The sequence below is a fragment of the Triticum aestivum genome, chromosome 4A, assembly GCF_018294505.1.
Source record: "Triticum aestivum cultivar Chinese Spring chromosome 4A, IWGSC CS RefSeq v2.1, whole genome shotgun sequence".
Taxonomy (NCBI): domain Eukaryota; kingdom Viridiplantae; phylum Streptophyta; class Magnoliopsida; order Poales; family Poaceae; genus Triticum; species Triticum aestivum.
Window position 1 is genome coordinate 669708749 of NC_057803.1, and position 20650 is coordinate 669729398.

General features: G+C 46.8%; 1 long non-coding RNA gene across 1 annotated transcript; it reads left to right on the forward strand.

Moving 5' to 3' along the window:
• Positions 1-17695: 17695 nt before the first annotated feature.
• Positions 17696-19424, forward strand: LOC123083003 (uncharacterized). Its single transcript, XR_006439184.1, has 4 exons — positions 17696-17903; positions 18009-18095; positions 18174-18206; positions 18444-19424. It is a non-coding gene; the product is annotated as an uncharacterized lncRNA (long non-coding RNA).
• Positions 19425-20650: the final 1226 nt, after the last annotated feature.

Consider the following 20650-nt stretch of genomic DNA (forward strand, 5'->3'; position numbering starts at 1 on the left):
CTTTAAAAGAAATGGCACAGTCGGGCGTCTGAGCGACACCACATAAAGGGCTTTAAAAGAAATGCCACAGTCGGGCGTCTGAGCGACACCACATAAAGGGCTTTAAAAGAAACAATCATAGTGAATATCCTGGAGGTAGAACCATCCCAGAGATACTCAACGATAACAATAATATCACGGGTTAGTCAATAATAATAATAATCATAATATTACAAGTCACAAGTAGTAATTCCCATTCTGGTTTAACAGTTTCACCTGCGAAGACCGACACTAAGACCGACACTTGACCCATCCCAGACTGTAATCCTTAACCAAGGACACGGCTATTCGAATAGATTTAATCTCTGCAGAGGGTGTATTCTTTACCCACGAGTAACGGATTCCATTAGTCCATCGGGACTAATTCCGTCCACGGTCTTTTAAATGAAAACGCACCTGACTTGCACACACCAGCTTAACTCACACGTGTCTGGAATCACCCACGACACTTGTCAAGCAAACTCTAAGTGGGGAGGCTACAACCTTGATTAGCATGGGATCACAAAATTTATACCGCGCGCAAAACTGGGGAAGCTACCCCCTCGGCTACAACCGAAAACACCCATGCCCCCTGACCTGATGACTGTCTTTAATCCATGGCCGTGGTACCCTCATCCCGGCCCCTCTGTACGGTGTGTGCTAGAAAGGGGTTGACAAATTACTGAACCGTACTCTACTTGCTGTAGAGACGAGTGGTAGTACAGAACAAGTATGGGGGTTACTGGAACAAGACTCGATCTACGGTCGACTCAGGAGGTTTATAGTCTTCCCTGCATGTCATGTATAACAACAACATTTCATCCACAGGATCACCGCTCATTATACCCTACCATGCCATACCGGACATAACCGTCCCAACGTAGACCGGCGACAAACTCATGCCTACCCATGGCAGAGGTTTTCCCGGGTTCCTGTCGATATGCATGCAAGGCACATGAGGATGATTTTCATCACAAGTGTGTTCATTTCCAACAGCATGGAAATCAATAACATGCACCCATGCATATGATCATATCACATGAAATAACAAGTTTCTCCAACGTGAGGTGATGCTATGAACGTGTCATCGAACAAACAAAAATATTATGCCGGGGTTCAGAATGCTTGCCTTCAGGTCATGGGAAGGCAGGGTGTATTTCAAACTCTTGAAATACTTCTCCTCTCTTCAAAAATCCTATTTTTGAAAATATAAATGAATTAACACACAAAATAAAAGCAGCATAAAAAGTTGTTTGAAAATTTTTCAAATAAATCTTAAAATAAACTAGGTTAAATTTGAGAGAGGTAGGAAAAAGAATCAATTCATTTGGAGTTATATTTTAAAAGATATAGCCAGTCAAACATTTGGTCAAAATCTGTTTTTAACAATAAAACAGAAAAGAAAACGTTTTAAAAGAAAGACACGTCGAAGGCGTATTCGAAAAAGGCACTTCCACTTACTCCTGCGTGGACAGGCGCTAGGTCACTGACGGTGGGTCCCGGGGCCCCACTGGTCAGGTTTGACCAGTCGCCCTCCCTCCTCTGCCTCTGGCCGAACGGAGGATGGGGCTCCGGCGATCTCCGCCGGCGTTTGGCGGTTCCTCACGGCCATCCAAGTGCAGGAATGGATCCGCCGCTCCTAGGCGGTCCTTCCGGTGGTCGCAGGGTCGCCGGGGGTGGAGGGAGTCGTCGGCGGCGAGCTCCGCGGCGGAGGAGGCGTTCGGGTGGATAGTGAGTTTGGGGCTGCGGTGGTCTCCGGCCAAAATCGAGCGCGGGGTTGTGCTCGCGAGAGGGAGGGAGAGTTCTTGGTGGAGAGAGTGGAGAGGGAGAGGCACTGGTGGCGACGGAATCGACCGGAACGAGGCGGCGGCCGAGATGACCGGAGAGGTTGAAGACGACATCCTCGCTTCGATTGACGACTAAGGGGGGTACGAGAAGGACGGCGTGAAGCTGCCTGGGTGCTCGGAGGAGTCCGGGAATCCCTTTTATAGCACGTCCAAGTCGGTTCGCGGCGGCCGGGGATAAGCTCGCCGGCGAACCGCCCTACTGTACTGCAGGGCGACGTGGCGGTGGCTGGCCGGCTCCAGGAGCTACAGACGAATGCTCCACTGTCGAAGGAGGCGAGCTGGCGCGCTGTGGTGGCTTGGGCGGCGCCTTCCATGGATGCGGCCGCAAGCGTGCCGCCAAGAAGCTTGTTGGGGCGCCGCTGTAGCGAGCCAGGGGCAGTCGGGGCTCTTGGCGTGACGCGGCAAGGGGGAAAAGATCAGGACGAGCTCGGGGAAGTTTATCCAGGGGCGCGCTTGCTCGGGCGCGGGCATGTGCAAAACGCGTGCTCTGCTCGCGCTCCGGGCGTTCACGGCGTCTGCTCGGCGAAATGCCAGGATGGCCAAAACTGCTAGAGATCAAATGCAAATCCACAGGTCCGGGTTAGAGACCATTAGCAGGCTACTAGACAACTTGGTTTGGACAGATGGGAAAGTTCACAACACAAACTTACAATCATGCCAAATCTGTTCATGCCCACAGGGTGTTTGACAAAATGCCAATGGCACCAAGGTAGCTCTTGGAGTGGCCAAACTCTCCAGATTAGCGCCTCTATGGATATAAGAGAGGGTGGAGAAGTTAGTTTGTGAAAATCACAAACTTGCTAGTGCATGTTTTGCAGAATTTCAAATCTGGACAGGATGTGGATGGCATTATTTCATGAACCAAAAATATGCCAATGGTTGCATGCTCCTGGACTTAGGGGTTTAGCATGGAGGACTACAAGTAGGAGAAAGAGTCAAGGGCCAAAGAGCAAGCAATAATATGGTTGATGTACAAACAATCATGTTGGACCAGAATGGAGATGAGGTTGATTCACTCAAAATTTTCAAAGAACATCCCTGGATTTTTGCATATAATGGAATCATATGCTCCTAATGACATCCCATAATTTTGGTGGAAGCTAGAAACAAATATTTAAAAGGGTTGCAGTGCAAAATTTCCCACTGGACCAGAGAGGAAAAACATGTGGAGCACTCAAAATATGCAATGAATGAACTATATTATTGCATAAAAGTGATTTAGAGGCATCACATGACATCTCCAAATTTGGTGGAATTTTTAGTTAAGTTAATCAAATGGTTGTAGTACAAAAAGAGCTCCAACTTAAAACAAGTCATTTTAAAGAACATAGCTCAGGGTGGAATAATTTAATAAATAAACCTACCGATTAGGAAATTGTTTTAAATGAGATGGCATAGATGTTCAATATATTTGGAAGGATCCACTTGGAAAAAAATAAAATAAATCCTTAATATTAAAAGAAAAGGTTTTCAAATCAACAGAAATATTCTTGCAGGCAAAATTTTAAACTCTTGGCAAAAAATTTAATAACTAAAACCTGGTTAAATTATTGGGGTGTTACAGTTACTACCCCCCTTAAGAAAAATCTCGTCCTCGAGATTTGCTAAGAGCCGTTGTGAAAAAATAAATACTCCTTACGTGTTCGATGGGTTGTGTGTCTGCTGCCGTGGTGCTGCGCGAATAAAAATAATCCATGTAGTGAGGGGATAAACGTTGCAGCAACTCAGGGAAAAGAAATCTCATTCTAGGATTTTTCGCGGTTACACAAGTTAATCGTGAAGAAAACTACTCATACTAGTAGAAACTGAATACATGACTCGTCGCACAAATTCGAGGTACCATGCACAAGTTACAATGTAGTAATAAATGCTACAATAACAAACACCGCAGTGATGTCTAAAATGAAAATGGTAACTGGACGGGGTCCTGATAAAATGTCTCTGGCAATGGAATACACTCCTCCTCTATCGGAGGAAGTGGATTGACCAGTCGATGTATGTGTCTCTCCGGGTTGGGTCTCAATGGTCTGCCGATGGCAATCTGAGGGTTCAGATCTGTGAGATTCTGGAGATAATCCATCACTCGCTGGTTCAAATGCTCTTGAGCAATGATGTACTGGCTAAGGTTGGTCAGTACTGGGTCTCTCTCAATCCGTCCACCGGGAAAAGATGTTACTCCTCCGGCTGCTGCACGGCTCGGAAAGTAATAATATCCTCGTTCGCGGGCATAGGGCACTGCGGATCGAAGGCGAGCAATCGCTTCTTTGGCAGCAGCTTCTATGGCCAGGTGTGGGGTTGGCATAGATTTCCCCACGAAGGAAACTTCCGTTGGATCTTGATTGGAGTCTACGAGAGGGATGTGTACTGCTGCCCAATATTCCGAGGTGGAAAAAGTGATTCTTGATTTGAACAGCTCGTACTGGGGTGGATATGTAGAACCCATAGTACTGCGGGTAAAGTCCCACAATATCTTGACAAAGCTACCTAGGATTGTATCTGGGGTTCTCAGATGAATACTGGGGCTCGGCATGACAGGAAAAAGGTTGTGAGGGTGGTGCACAAGATGTGGGGTGCTGGGTAAGATCACAAGGTGGCCTTTAAATAGCAAAGGGGCTGGGTCATTTCACCGTGGTGAAAGGTAATTACCAGCTTAGCTCCAAAGGTCGGGTCAGTGTCAGAGATACACATATCTCAAAAAGAGACGTGTTACTGTGGTTGTTGTCGAGGTTGGTTTTGGTATCTGTGCCCGGAAAATGTGCAACTATGCGCTGACAAAATACGCAAGGCTACTATTAAAACAGAGGCACAATGACAGGCTGCGTTTATATACAAGGTCGCACGATTACAAAGCGAGGATACACTGAGACTCGGTGCTACTCGTACGGCTTAGTCTACCTCGTTTACGTCTATACGGGCGTGCCTGGTGGATGTCGAGGCTTCTCCACGGGTCTCACTGCCGGGATTAGTCGGAGATGGCGGAGGAACTGCAGGGTCGGGGTAGCGATGATGACCATCACGGGGATTGTTTGCCACAATCCCGTTGGAGTGTGCTCCCAAAAGGTGACGAAGCACCTCTGGGGTCATCAAGACACCTTGGCCGCTGGTTGGAGTTGACCTCAGGGTCTCGATCGGGTGTCCAAATAGCACGACTGGGTTGTCGGTGTCGGACTCGGCTTCCCTGCTTGCCGGGGCTCAACGAACCAGCTCTCCTCGAGCTGCGATCAGATCAACAGTGATCTGATCAAACAATGCCTCTAGTGCACTTACATAGCACACTACGTGCAACAACGCGGGATCCGTCTCGTGATCTCCGCTGGCAACTTGGGGTGGTCTACCATACCCTTCACGCCTGGGGTAGTAGTAGAACGAGCGACAGTTAACTCTGGGCGACAACTGCCGAAGCTGAACTATAGCTTCTCGAGCCGCTAGCTGGATGGCTTGTGGCTCGAAGGAAGTTGTTCTTCCAGTGAACCTGTAGGGGCGTTCTGGCGACAAACCCCTACCGTAGATGTGCACAGTGGCCCAGAATTGGCGGTCTTCACCGCTCATGGGTCCTTGGTACACAACATATTCTGGAGGCTCTTCTAACGCGTAGGCACGACGGGTGAGGTTTGCGAGTATGGTCACAAAACCTCCAAGGTTGGTCGCTGTGGTCTCATTGTGCACGACGGGGCCTGGCATTATGGCTTGGTTTGGGAAGAGGCTGTGCCGTGCTGGGTTGGGGCTAGCGTGCCCTTTTTATAGAAAAAGGGGACGGAGTCTTCCTTCGCACGCTTGTGAAGTAGACATCTTGGGCGCTGGTTACTGGCGCGTGATCGATAGGCTAGGTGGATAGGTTGGGCACCGACTGCCAAAAGTGTCGGGGTCACTGTGTGGTTATCTTGCACGAGAAGCTTGGCTGGGGTTTGGTTAAGGTCTGGTGGGTTGGTTTGCCTAAGATTTTCGACCTGGCTAAGATAGGATTAGCCAATGGTCAGCCTGGCTCTGATACCAAGTCTGTCACGACCGGGTTTTTTCCGAGTATCAATTCCCAGAAAGAGACCGTCGTGCTCATCAGCCCCAGGATTACTGTTAGCTGATGAGGCTTCAACTTGATACAGAAATTCCAAGCAAGATACAAAATATGTAGTACAAGACCATTCTGGTCTGTGAGTACAACAAATGGTTTCTAGTGGTTGATGGTGGAAGCGGGCTGTAAATCATCAGTGTCTATGGGACTCCATTTCCCACGTGAACAGCTGACCAGGTTAACTCCTATCTTCGCGAGGCTGCTATCACCGTAGCATAGGTTCTGGGCCGTCAACACGGTTGCTCCTTTCCGCGCAAGAAATCTGGCCAAGACAATAGCCAGGGACAAGCCAGTGAGTACTTTGAATGTACTCGCAAACATTATGAACACAAGTATAATATGACAATGATGTGCTGAGAAATATTTTATGCTCATGAGGTCAGTCACAAAAGATAAATAAAACTCTGATGTGAATAAGCATGTTATATAAGAATATGCAATGCCATAGAAACATTAAAATATTTGAAATAAATAATAAGCATCCACATAGAGGGCTTTAAAAGAAATGCCACAGTCGGGCGTCTGAGCGACACCACATAAAGGGCTTTAAAAGAAATGCCACAGTCGGGCGTCTGAGCGACACCATATAAAGGGCTTTAAAAGAAATGCCACAGTCGGGCGTCTGAGCGACACCACATAAAGGGCTTTAAAAGAAATGCCACAGTCGGGCGTCTGAGCGACACCATATAAAGGGCTTTAAAAGAAATGCCACAGTCGGGCGTCTGAGCGACACCACATAAAGGGCTTTAAAAGAAATGCCACAGTCGGGCGTCTGAGCGACACCACATAAAGGGCTTTAAAAGAAATGCCACAGTCGGGCGTCTGAGCGACACCACATAAAGGGCTTTAAAATAAATGCCACAGTCGGGCGTCTGAGCGACACCACATAAAGGGCTTTAAAAGAAATGCCACAGTCGGGCGTCTGAGCGACACCACATAAAGGGCTTTAAAGAAATGCCACAGTCGGGCGTCTGAGCGACACCACATAAAGGGCTTTAAAAGAAACAATCATAGTGAATATCCCGGAGGTAGAACCATCCTAGAGATACTCGATGATAACAGTAATATCACGGGTTAGTCAATAATAATAATCATCATAATATTACAAGTCACAAGTAGTAATTCCCGTTCTGGTTTAACAGTTTCACCTCCGAAGACCGACACTAAGACGGACACTTGACCCATCCCAGACTGTAATCCTTAACCAAGGACACGGCTATTCGAATAGATTTAATCTCTGCAGAGGGTGTGCTCTTTACCCACGAGTAACGGATTCCATTAGTCCATCGGGACTAATTCCGTCTACGGTCTTTTAAATGAAAGCGCACCTGACTTGCACACACTAGCTTAACTCACACTTGTCTGGAATCACCCATGACACTTGTCAAGCAAACTCTAAGTGGGGAGGCTACAACCTCGATTAGCATGGGATCACAAAATTTATACCGCATGCAAAACTGGGGAAGCTACCCCCTCGGCTACAACCGAAAACACCCATGCCCCCTGACCGGATGACTGGCTTTAATCCATGGCCGTGGTACCCTCATCCCGGCCCCTCTGTACAGTGTGTGCTAGAAAGGGGTTGACAAATTACTGAACCGTACTCTACTTGCTGTAGAGACAAGTGGTAGTACAGAACAAGTATGGGGGTTACTGGAACAAGACTTGATCTACGGTCGACTCGGGAGGTTTATAGTCTTCCCTGCATGTCATGTATAACAACAACATTTCATCCAACAGGATCACCGCTCATTATACCCTACCATGCCATACCGGACATAACCGTCCCAACGGAGACCGGCGACAAACTCATGCCTACCCAAGGCAGAGGTTTTCCCGGGTTCCTGCCGGTATGCATGCAAGGCACATGAGGATGATTTTCATCACAAGTGTGTTCATTTCCAACAGCATGGAAATCAATAACATGGACCCATGCATATGATCATATCACATGAAACAACAAGTTTCTCCAACGTGAGGTGATGCTATGAACGTGTCATCGAACACACAAAAATATTATGCCGGGGTTCAGAATGCTTGCCTTCAGGTCAGGGGAAGGCAAGGTGTATTTCAACTCTTGAAATACTTCTCCTCTCTTCAAAAATCCTATTTTTGAAAATATAAAGGAATTAACACACAAAATAAAAGCAGCATAAAAATTTGTTTGAAAATTTTTCAAATAAATCTTAAAATAAACTAGGTTAAATTTGAGAGAGGTAGGAAAAAGAATCAATTCATTTGGAGTTATATTTTAAAAGATATAGCCAGTCAAACATTTGGTCAAAAATTTGTTTTTAAAAATAAAACAGAAAAGAAAACGTTTTAAAAGAAAGGCACGTCGAAGGCGTATTCGAAAAAGGCGCTTCCACTTACTCCTGCGTGGATAGGCGCTGGGTCACTGACGGTGGGTCCCGAGGCCCCACTGTTCAGGTTTGACTAGTCGCCCTCCCTCCTCTGCCTCTGGCCGAACGGAGGCGGGGGCTCCGGCGATCTTCGCCGGCATTTGGCGGTTCCTCACGGGCATCCAAGTGCAGGAATGGATCCGCCACTCCTAGGCGGTCCTTTCGGTGGTCGCAGGGTCGCCGTGGGTGGAGGGAGTCGTCGGCGGCAAGCTCCGCGGCGGAGGAGGCATTCGGGTGGATAGTGAGTTTGGGGCTGCGGTGGTCTCCGGCCAAAATCGAGCGCGGGGTTGTGCTCGCGAGAGGGAGGGAGAGTTCTTGGTGGAGAGAGTGGAGAGGAAGAGGCACTGGTGGTGACGGAATCGACCGGAACGAGGCGGCGGCCGAGCTGACCGGAGAGGTTGAAGACGACCTCCTCGCTTCGATTGACGACTAAGGGGGGTACGAGAAGGATGGCGTGAAGCTGCCTGGGTGCTCGGAGGAGTCCGGGAATCCCTTTTATAGCACGTCCAAGTCGGTTCGCGGCGGCCGGGGATAAGCTCGCCGGCGAACCGCCCTACTGTACTGCAGGGCGACGTGGCGGTGGCTGGCCGGCTCCAGGAGCTACAGACGAATGCTCCACTGTCGAAGGAGGCGAGCTGGCGCGCTGTGGTGGCTTGGGCGGCGCCGTCCATGGATGCGGCCGCAAGCGTGCCGCCAAGAAGCTTGCTGCGGCGCCGCTGTAGCGAGCCAGGGGCGGTCGGGGCTCTTGGCGTGACGCGGCAAGGGGGAAAAGATCAGGACGAGCTCGGGGAAGTTTATCCAGGGGCGCGCTTGCACGGGCGCGGGCACGTGCAAAACGTGTGCTCTGCTCGCGCTCCGGGCGTGCACGGCGTCTGCTCGATGAAATGCCAGGATGGCCAAAACTGCTAGAGATCAAATGCAAATCCATAGGTCTGGGTTAGAGACCATTAGCAGGCTACTAGACAACTTGGTTTGGACAGATGGGAAAGTTCACAACACAAACTTACAATCATGCCAAATCTGTTCATGCCCACAGGGTGTTTGACAAAATGCCAATGGCACCAAGGTAGCTCTTGGAGTGGCCAAACTCTCCAGATCAGTGCCTCTATGGATGTAAGAGAGGGTGGAGAAGTTAGTTTGTGAAAATCACAAACTTGCTAGTGCAAGTTTTGCAGAACTTCAAATCTGGACAGGATGTGGATGGCATTATTTCATGAACCAAAAATATGCCAATGGTTGCATGCTCCTGGACTTAGGGGTTTAGCATGGAGGACTACAAGTAGGAGAAAGAGTCAAGGGCCAAAGAGCAAGCAATAATATGGTTGCTGTACAAACCATCATGTTGGACCAGAATGGAGATGAGGTTGATTCACTCAAAATTTTCAAAGAACATCCCTGGATTTTTGCATATAATGGAATCATATGCTCCTAATGACATCCCATAATTTTGGTGGAAGCTAGAAACAAATATTTAAAAGGGTTGCAGTGCAAAATTTCCCACTGGACCAGAGAGGAAAAACATGTGTAGCACTCAAAATATGCAATGAATGAACTATATTATTGCATAAAAGTGATTTAGAGGCATCACATGACATATCCAAATTTGGTGGAATTTTTAGTTAAGTTAATCAAATGGTTGTAGTACAAAAAGAGCTCCAACTTAAAACAAGTCATTTTAAAGAACATAGCTCAGGGTGGAATAATTTAATAAATAAACCTACTGATTAGGAAATTGTTTTAAATGAGATGGCATAGATGTTCAATATGTTTGGAAGGATCCACTTGGAAAAAAATAAAATAAATCCTTAATATTAAAAGAAAAGGTTTCGAAATCAACAGAAATATTCTTGCAGGCAAAATTTTAAACTCTTGGCAAAAAATTTAATAACTAAAACCTGGTTAAATTATTGGGGTGTTACAGCAGAGCACATACCTTGTGACTCGTTAAGCCGCTCGTTCAGCAGTGTGATATCGGCATCAATAGCTCCAATCTGCCTCCTTAGTTCGGCAACTTCAATGGACCGGTCGGCTGCCGGATCCTTAGACACATGCGCATAAATACAGCACGATCATTACTTACACAATATGATCCTCCGTTTGCCGCCTAGGGCGGACAACCAGAGTCTCAGGGGCTACTATCCACATGGAGCACACCTAGCGCGTGTGTCACAGCCAAAAATTATGTATTTTTCATTACATACCTCAAAGCCTCTGAGCATGCTCGTAAAGACTTCATTCAACCCGCTTGTGGCAGATGAAATCTTCTCGAGCACCATGCTCATTAATGAACGGTGCTCCTCCGAGAGATCAGCTCGCTCCAGAAGGCCCGTCAGTGTGTCCGGCCGATCGCCGAATTGTGCCGAACCCTTCTTATCGCCCCCCGTGGGAGTTGAACGCTCCGGGCTTAGGGCGGCCGAAGTATTAGCTTCTAGCTTCGGCAGTTCTGGACTCCTCCGTGACGACACCTCAGGGTCGCCCGCCTCATGAGGCGGAGAGGTTGGTGGGGTCTCACTCTCTATCATCTCGGGAAGGAGATCCCCCGAAGACGAACTCTGTCGAGAAGAGCTGTTAGCTGGACTGCAAATGGATCCTGGTTATTGTTCTCGGAGAAGGAAGTAGTACCTTCGTATTTACGATTAACTTACAGCTCGGCTGAGGTCTGGCCCGTTGGCGGGCATGGCGCGGTGAGGACGCCCTTCAGGGTAGGGCCCCCTGGTGAAGCTTTCTTCCCTTGTCTGGGCACCTCCATCTCCAAGTCTTCGGAGGCGGCCCTCTTCTTCCCGCGAGGGGAGGAGGCCTTAGATTCCCCTCCCCGACTATCCTCCTTTGGGGAGGTAGCAATTCCCCCGGTTTGGATGCGCAATGTGTGAAGTTCTGCTTCTCTGTTCTTCCCTTCGTCTTTCCCTGAGGGCACTTTACTTAGCACGCGGCCAAGCATCTTGGCTATAGCAGGACTTGGCAAGCCTTCGGGAAGTGGCACCGGACACCTGATTCTCTCCGCCTTGCTGAGCCATTCCTGGCCATGGAGGATTTTCAGAATAATGACTATGACAAAAATAGACAAAGTGTTCGGTTTCTGGGTTACTTACTTGGGTATCTGGGCGATTGCAGCTCAGGCCCACATCCTCGGTGGTATCCAGACACTTTACTTGTGGTCCGAAGAATAATTCACACATCCCCTCGAGCGTCAGGCCGAAGAAGTGCAGAATAATCCACGGACCCTCCGGATTGAACTCCCACATCCGGAGAGGCTAGCGTTTGCATGGCAACATCCGTCGGATTAGCATTACCTGAATTATGCTGACGAGGTTAATATCCCTCTCAAGAAGCTCCCGGATACGGCTCTGCAATGTTGGTACATCACTAGCAGATCCCCAATCCCGTCTTGTATCGGTCCATGACGCGAGTTGAGAAGGAGGGCCCGAACGGAAGTCGGGGGGAGCCACCCACTTTGTGCCTCTAGGAGTCGTGACGTAAAACCACCTCCACTGCCATAGATCGTACATCTCTGGTAAGGAGCCCTGTGGCCATGTGGTGCCGGCGTTCCTGCTTATCACAGCACCTGCGCACTCTGCATGTTGCCCCTCAGTCATCTTCGGCTTCACATTGAAGGTCTTGAGCCATAAGCCGAAGTGTGGAGTGACATGGAGAAAAGCTTCGCACACAACGATGAACGACGAGATATGGAGGATAGCGTCCGGAGCTAGATCGTGAAAATCTAACCCATAATAGAACATGAGCCCTCTCACAAAGGGATCAAGGGTGAAGCCCAAGCCGCGGAGGAAGTGAGAAACAAATACGACGCTCTCGTTGGGCTCGGGAGTAGGGATGACATGCCTTGGAGCAGGAAGCCTGTGCTTGATGTCAGCGGTCAGATATCCGACCTCCCTAAGCTTCGCAATGTCCTCCTCTGTGACTGAGGAGGCCACCCACCGGCCTTGAGGGTTGGATCCGGACATGGTGGAAAGCTTGGGTTTCGGGTGTTAGAACTCGAGATGCGAAAAGGCGCAAGGGTGGTGGAAAAGAGGGATAGGCCTTGGCCCCTTTATAAAGGGGGTTAATATCAAGCATCCTTAGCGTAACCGCTCGGGACTTGCCTGAAAACATGGAGTCGTGCCAACAGGCGTCATGGGGTTGCACGCTCCCATATTGATGGAAAATCTCGCGATAAGGGGAGCATGATCTCTGCTTTGGCAGTATGTGCCAATAAAACTGCCTCGCAACGTGTATCGAGGCAGGCCAAGAAAAACCGGTTCGTGTTGGACTAGACCATGGCGTAAGAGCACACCGTACAAAAATTGCCAGCAGATCAGATTTATGAAGTGTTATGCTCTCTACAGAGGTGTGCGGAAATTATCTCGCAAAGCCAGACACAATCATCGATCTACTTTGGAGTATTCGGAGATGGAACCCGCCTTGCAATGCCGAAGACAAAACTGCGCGCCAGACTCAACATCATTGAAGCCTGGTTCAGGGGCTACTGAGGGAGTCCTGGATTAGGGGGTATCCGGACAGCCGGACTATATACTTTGGCCGAACTGTTGGACCATGAAGATGCAAGACTCAAGACTTTGCCCCGTGTACGGATGGGACTCTCCTTTGCGTGGAAGACAAGCTTGGCGATCCGGATATTATATTTCCTTCTTTGTAACCGACTCATGTAAACCCTATCCCCCTCCGGTATCTATATAAACCGAGGGTTTAGTCCTTAGAGACAGAATCATAATCATCATAGGCTAGCTTCTAGGGTTTAGCCTCTACGATCTCGTGGTAGATCAACTCTTGTAACACTCATATCATCAATATCAATTAAGCAGGAAGTAGGGTTTTACCTCCATCGAGAGGGCCCGAACCTGAGTAAAACATCGTGTCCCTTGCCTCCTGTTACCATCAGCCTTAGACGCACAGATCGGGACCCCCTACCCGAGATTCGCCGGTTTTGACACCGACACCCATTGCAAGATAAATAGATCAAGTTGGCCAAACAAAACCCAAATATCAGAGAAGAAATATGAGGCTATAATCAATCATGCATATAAGAGATCAAAGAAGACTCAAATAACTTTCATGGATAAAAACATAGATCTGATCATAAACTCAAAGTTCATCGGATCCCAACAAACACACTGGAAAAAGACTTGCATCATATGGATCTCCAAGAGATCATTGTATTGATAATCAAGAGAGAGAGAGATAGAGAGAGAGAGAGAGAGGAAGCCATCTAGTTAATATTTCAAGAAAATGCCCAGGTTGAGAGATATGAAGTCTCCAACAAGTTCTATAGCTGCAAGACGGAGGAGAATAGTTCTGTCAGTGAACACATACTCAAAATGTCTGGGTATCATAACCAATTGACTTAGCTGGGAGTTGATCTTCCTATTGATAGTGTTATTGACAGAGTTCTTCAATCACTGCCACCAAGCTACAAAGGCTTCGTGGTGAACTATAATATGCAAGGGATGACGAAAATGATTCCTGAGCTCTTCGCAATGCTTAAGGCCGTGGAGGTAGAAATCAAGAAGGATCATCAAGTGTTGATGGTTAACAAGACCACTCATTTCAAGAAAAAGGGGAAGGGTAAGAAAGGGAACTTCAAGAAGAATGGCAAGCAAGTTGCCACTCCGGTGAAGAAGCCCAAAGCTGGACCCAAGCCTAAAACTGTGTGCTTCTACTGCAAAGGGAATGGTTACTGGAAGTCGAACTGCCCCAATATTTGGCGGTTCAGGATGGCAAAGTGAACAAAGGTATATTTTGATATACATGGTATTGATGTGTACCTTACTAATGCTCATAGTAGCACCTGGGTATTTGATACTGGTTAGGTTGCTCATATTTGTAACTCGAAACAGGAGCTACGGAATAAGTGAAGATTGGCTAAGGACGAGGTGACGATGCGCATCGGGAATGGTTCCAAGGTCGATGTGATCATTGTCGGCACGCTACCTCTACATCTACCTTCGGGATTAGTTTTAGACTACAATAATTGTTATTTGGTGCCAGCATTGAGCATGAACATTATATCTGGATCTTGTTTATTGTGAGACGGTTATTCATTTAAATCAGAGAATAACAATTGTTCTATTTATATGAGTAATATCTTTTATGCTCATGCACCCTTGATGAATGGTCTATTCTTGTTGAATCTTGATCGTAGTGATACACATATTCATAATATTGATGCCAAAATATGCAAAGTTGATAATGATAGTGCAACATACTTGTGGCACTACCGTTTAGGTCATATTGGTGTAAAGCGCATAAAGAAACTCCATGAGGATGGACTTTTGGAATCACTCGATTATGAATCATTTGATACTTGCAAACCATGCCTCATGGGCAAGATGATCAAAACTCCGTTCTCTAGAACAATGAAGCGTGCTAATGATTTATTGGAAATAATACATGATGTATGCGGTCCGATGAGTGTTGAGGCACGCGACAGGTATCGTTATTTTCTGACATTCATAGATGATTTTAGTAGGTATGGATATATCTACTTGACGAAACACAAGTCTAAAACATTTGAAAAGTTCAAAGAATTTCAGAGTGAAGTGGAGAATCATCATAACAAGAAAATAAAGTTTCTATGATCTGATCGCAGAGGCGAATATTTGAGTTACGAGTTTGACCTTCATTTAAAACAATGTGGAATTGTTTCACAACTCACGCCACCTGGACCACCACAGCGTAATGGTGTGTCCGAACATCGTAATTGTACTTTATTAGATATGGTGTGCTCTATGATGTCTCTTACTGATTTACCACTATCATTTTGGGGTTATGCATTAGAGACAGCCGCATTCACGTTAAATAGGGCACCGTATAAATCCGCTGAGATGACACCGTATGAACTATGGTTTGGCAAGAAACGTAAGCTGTCATTTCGTAAAGTTTGGGGATGTGACACTTATGTCAAAAGGCTTCAGCCTCATAAGCTTGAACCCAAATCGGAGAAGTGCGTCTTCATAGCATACTCTAAGGAAACTATTGGGTACACCTTCTACCACAGACCCGAACGCAAGATCTTTGTTGGCAAGAATGGATCATTTCTAGAGAAGGAGTTTCTCTCGAAAGAATTGAGTGGGAGGAAAGTAGAACTTGATGAGGTAATTGTACCTTCTCTCTTATTAGAAAGTAGCACATCATAGAAAACAGTTCCCGTGATGCCTACACCAACTGGAGAGGAAGCTAATGATGATTATCATGAAACTTCAGATCAAGTTACTACTGGACCTTGTAGGTCTACCAGAACACGTTCTGCACCAGAGTGGTACGGTAATCCTGTCCTGGAGGTTATGTTATTAGACCATGGCGAACGTACGAACTATGAAGAAGCTATGATGAGCCCAGATTCTGATAAATGGCTTGAGGCCATGAAATCTGAGATAGGATCCATGTATGAGAACAAGGTGTGGACTTTGGTGGACTTGCCCAATTATCGGCAAGCCATAGAGAATAAATGCATTTTCAAGAAGAAGACTGACGCTGATGGTAATGTTACTGTCTACAAAGCTCGACTTGTCGCGAAAGGTTTTTGACAAGTTCATGGAGTTGACTACGATAAGACTTTCTCAATTATAGCGATGCTTAAGTCTATCCGGATCATGTTAGCAATTGCCGCATTTTATGATTATGAAATCTGGCAAATGGACGTCAAAATTGCATTCCTTAATGGATTTCTTGAAGAAGAATTGTATATGATGCAACCGGAAGGTTTTGTTGATCCTAAAGGTGCTAACAAATTGTGCAAGCTCCAGCGATCCATCTATGGACTGGTGCAAGCATCTCGGAGTTGGAATAAACGCTTTGATGAGGTGATCAAAGCATTTGGTTTTATACGGACTTATGGTGGAGCCTGTATTTACAAGAAAGTGAGTGGGAGCTCAGTAGCATTTCTAATATTATATGTGAATGACATATTGCTGATGGAAAATGATATAGAATTTCTAGATAGCATAAAAGGATAGTTGAATAAGAATTTTTCAATGAAAGACCTCGGTGAAGCTGCTTATATATTAGGCATCAAGATTTATAGGGATAGATCAAGACGCTTAATAGGACTTTCACAAAGCAGATACCTTGATAAGATTTTGAAGAAGTTAAAATGGATCAGTCCAAGAAGGGGTTCTTGCCTGTGTTGCAAGGTGTGAAATTGAGTAAGACTCAAAGCTCGACCATGGCAGAAGATAGAGAGAGAATGAAAGTCTGTCCCTATGACTCAGCTATAGGTTCTATAATGTATGTCATGCTGTGTACCGGACCTGATGTGTGCCTCGCCATAAGTTTGGTAGGGAGGTACAACAGTGATCCAGGAGTGGATCACTGGACAGCAGTCAAAATTATCCATACTAAAAAGTCTAGGCCTGTAAGAGTTCGGTTTTTCTGGTTTTTTGGGACTTTTTTTTACAGCACCTGCGAAAATGACGCGTGTGAATGGGTTGTTTTTGTACGCAGTTTTTTTACTGGTCAAGCCTTGTTGTGTACTCCGCCGCTTTGACTGGATCAGATCACGGATGTGCCACGTACTCGTGTTATGGTTGCTGTGAATGTGCCGCGTGTGCTGGGGTCATTCATGTATGTTTTTTTACAGGCTAGGGTTTCACACGTGTTGATTAGTTGCATCGTTCGCCGGGAGTTCTAGATCGATTTATTCGTTTCTTTTTTCTGTTGTGCTCGCCACGTGTTTCTTCTTGGGCAGTTGCCGCTTTGGATGAGTTTTCTAGATCGGTCTGGTGGTCTCTCCCAGGAGAAAAAATATCTGGTTCCCTCTTGCTATATATAGTTCGTGCCATCTCGCTGCCGTCACCAAACCCTGCGGCCCTGCCGCCGCAACTCCTCCCCCTTCCTCTTGGCAAGGTTAGGACTCGACATACCAAACTTAGCCACGGAAAGCTCCAGAGTCACTCGACGTTCAACGAGGCCATGTAGGGTGCGTTGAGGGAGAGGTCGATGCCGAGCTGCGCCTACTGAAGCACGGCGGAGAGCGAGGCTTCCCAGCCAACGCAAACGTCCTCCATGGGGCCGGCTCAGCCCAGCTTCTGATTGATGCGCAGCTGCAGCAGCACCGGCAGTTCGCCGCGGTTTATCAGCAGACTGCAGTTCATCTTTCAAACCATGCCCGGACACCCGGCTGCATCTCCCCTTGTGCTACCCGAACGCATTGGGTTCGGTCGCCACTGGTGAGTCCCTCTATCTTGCAAATGTATAGGGCTTCAGCGGCTGCCGCCTGTTTCTTTTTGAGGTAGTTTCCGCTTTGACGTGCAGTTCTGAAGCGAATCCGTACATGCTGACTTATATATACTTGTTGTTTTACTGTTTTTGTGTGTGCTTTGGTTGGCCCCATTGGGTTTGTTCATCAGCTGGTCGAACTGGCCGTGGTTGTTCTGGACGTAGGACTCTGGAGGCGTCGCTTCTTCGTCGGTCTTATATGCTGCGGGTTCTATGCATCGGCCTCGTGGATCTTCTGCTGACGGTTCCAACTTCTATGCGTAGGCCTGCTATCTTGTTTTGTGTGGACTCCTGGTCGCTCTACTGCTGGTTCGTTGGCCGATGTATCTGTTGCTTCTGGTATGCTGTCCTGATTTTCTGGAAAAAAAATGCTTCATTGGTGGTGTCTTAGTATGGTTTCTCATTGGTAATTCTTTGTTGTTTCCTTCTGTGATGGTCTTGTAGTTTCTTTATTGAGTTTGCCTCCAGATTAAGCGCGGCGACGCTGGCAAGAAATTTGGCGTGGAAAGCGACCAGTTGGTTCCTTTCGTGGTGAGTATGGGTTATTTCCATTTAAAATGTGATGACTTTTTTGTTTGGTTTCTTATTTTGTTCCTTTCTTTTTTACAGGTAGTTCGCCTCCTGATTTGACCGGCTGTGAGGGTGAGTTGGGTGGCTCTACTGTTGACGATTTTTCATTTACGCCTTTGGTTTCCCCTTCTGATGGTTTGGTGGACCTGTGCTTCTGATGTTCGTGTTTCTCTTCAGTTTGACAACAGTCTGGTCATTCATGGGGCCCTAATTCATCTGATGTGCTTTCTTTTTGGTGTCATTTGCTTCTATTTTCGTCTCTTGTTCAATCTATATGCTCGCTTATATTTACTAATTTGTTTGTGCCAGCAACTACTATGCATATGGATCAAGATGAGCAATCCATGGTTCTACACTTATCGAGGAAACCCATCCCCAACGGTACGTACCTTCGAAGAAGGCGCCGACCAAGCCACCCTTCAACGTCTACGACTGTAACAGTTCATGACGCTCAACACGATGTCCAGGAGTTGGTCGGCGGTGTAAGATTGGGCGCACAAGAACGACGGGGCTGTTTGGTTTCTAGCCACATCTTGCCACACTTTGCCACACCTCACCTTAGGCAAATTTGACCAAGTTAGGTGTGTGTTTGGTTCTAGCCACACCTAAGGCAAGATTTTTTTTATGAGAAGTGAACCCCACGTGTCATAGGCACAAAAAGTGTGGCAAGATTCCCTTAGGCAAGCCAAAGTGTGGCAAACAATTTAAGCAACTCAAGTTAGGCAAGTGTGGCAAAAATAATGTGGCAATATATGGCAAGCATAGTCACAATCCAAACAGCCCCGACATCTCCCAAGTAACCAAGCAACAGGCTATCGCCCTCCAAAGAGAAAGAACAAGGCGCACAAGAGTTCTGCGGAAAATTTGTCTGCAATTCTTCAACGTTTTGCCACTCGGCCACCATCTAGGAAATATCACCAAACGGAACCAGCCTCCAAACTACGTCACGATGAAGTTTTCACATGTAGTTCGACCTACTATCTTGTCTTGTGTCCTAAAGATGTATTACTCCTGCCGGCAAAAACTCTCTATAAAAATATCAACAAAAACATAACACTCACCTACAGATCACCACACACTGATCCATGTTGGCATCATGTTAAACTCTACTATTATCAAAATATCTACTCGCACAAAACTCAAGAGAACACCACACGCACAGATCGACATGGCACGGCGGGCTGCCGCGCACTACCTGCTAGATGTACGCTTTCACAAAAGCGCGCAAATACAGCAGAAGTAGTGCACTTAGAACAAGAAAAGCAAACCAAAACAGTGAGGAAAACAACCATGGACGCGTACACAGCAACACCGGAGCATTAGGGTGAATACTACCCAACAACACGTCCTGTAATGCTAATAGTTTCGCGACTATGAATAAATCATACTTGCACGAAGCAATCACAGTTCCCATCCCTACCGTACATCATCAAGCGGGCCTTCATCATGACAGCTTCGTACGAGGAGGGCTGTGACATTAAGGCCCGCTTGATGATCTACGAGGACGGAGGAGGGCTGTGATAGCTACCCCAGAGGCTACATTGGAGCCTGGATCAAAGATGAGTGTTCCCTTAGCACAAAGAGAAACACAACCGCAAGTATGTGTGTTTCGCGGGCTACCAGCACCAAGGTAGCCCCAACAGAAGAGGTAGCAAAAGAAAAAGGCGCCCAAGGAAGCAAAAGAGAAAGCCGCCCAAATTGCTCCCCCCCCCCCCCCCCCCCATCTCCGCGCTCTTCACAACATAGTCATGGATGATCAACTACAACGCTTTGAAGGCAATGCACAAGAGTTGCTCAGCCGCACAAGAATAAATCAAGACCAAGGAATAATAATAGAAATAGAAAAACAACAAAAAGCAAGCCTTCAGCAAGAGAGGTCAAGGCGAACAAGGATACTCAAAACAGTTTGTCACCATCGAAAGCCAGGACGTGCATCCAGCAAAAACTTCAACATTCTCTCCACAGGAAACAAACCACCAAGAACAAGAGCAGAAGAACTAGCTGCATCTCTCTACCACTATATCACATAGACGAAATCAACAGGAGGATCAACATCTCAGGTCTAAGAAGAGAACAATAGTTTCACAATTTTGGATCCAGTACCCAGTATCACTATGCGTTGTAGATCATTCATGAATGTACCAACTAGATGTACCCTTTCCTTGTATGATGTAGATGATTTATGAATGTACCAACTAGATATACCCTTTCCTTGTATGAACTACACCATACCAAATATTACCGAAAACTAAATAGCTCATCAATACATGTGGCGCGGCGTGGCGCCGCGCACTACCCGCTAGTAGTAACTAGAGGACTAAGGAAAGGTTTCTTGATTATGGAGGTGATAAAGAGTTCGTCGTAAAGGGTTACGTCGATGCAAGCTTTTACACCGATCTGGATAACTCTGTGTAGCAAACCGGATACTTATAATGGAGCAGTCATTTGGAATAGCTCCAAGTAAAACGTGATAGCAGCATCTACAGTATGGCATAAGGATTTGCAAAGTACACACA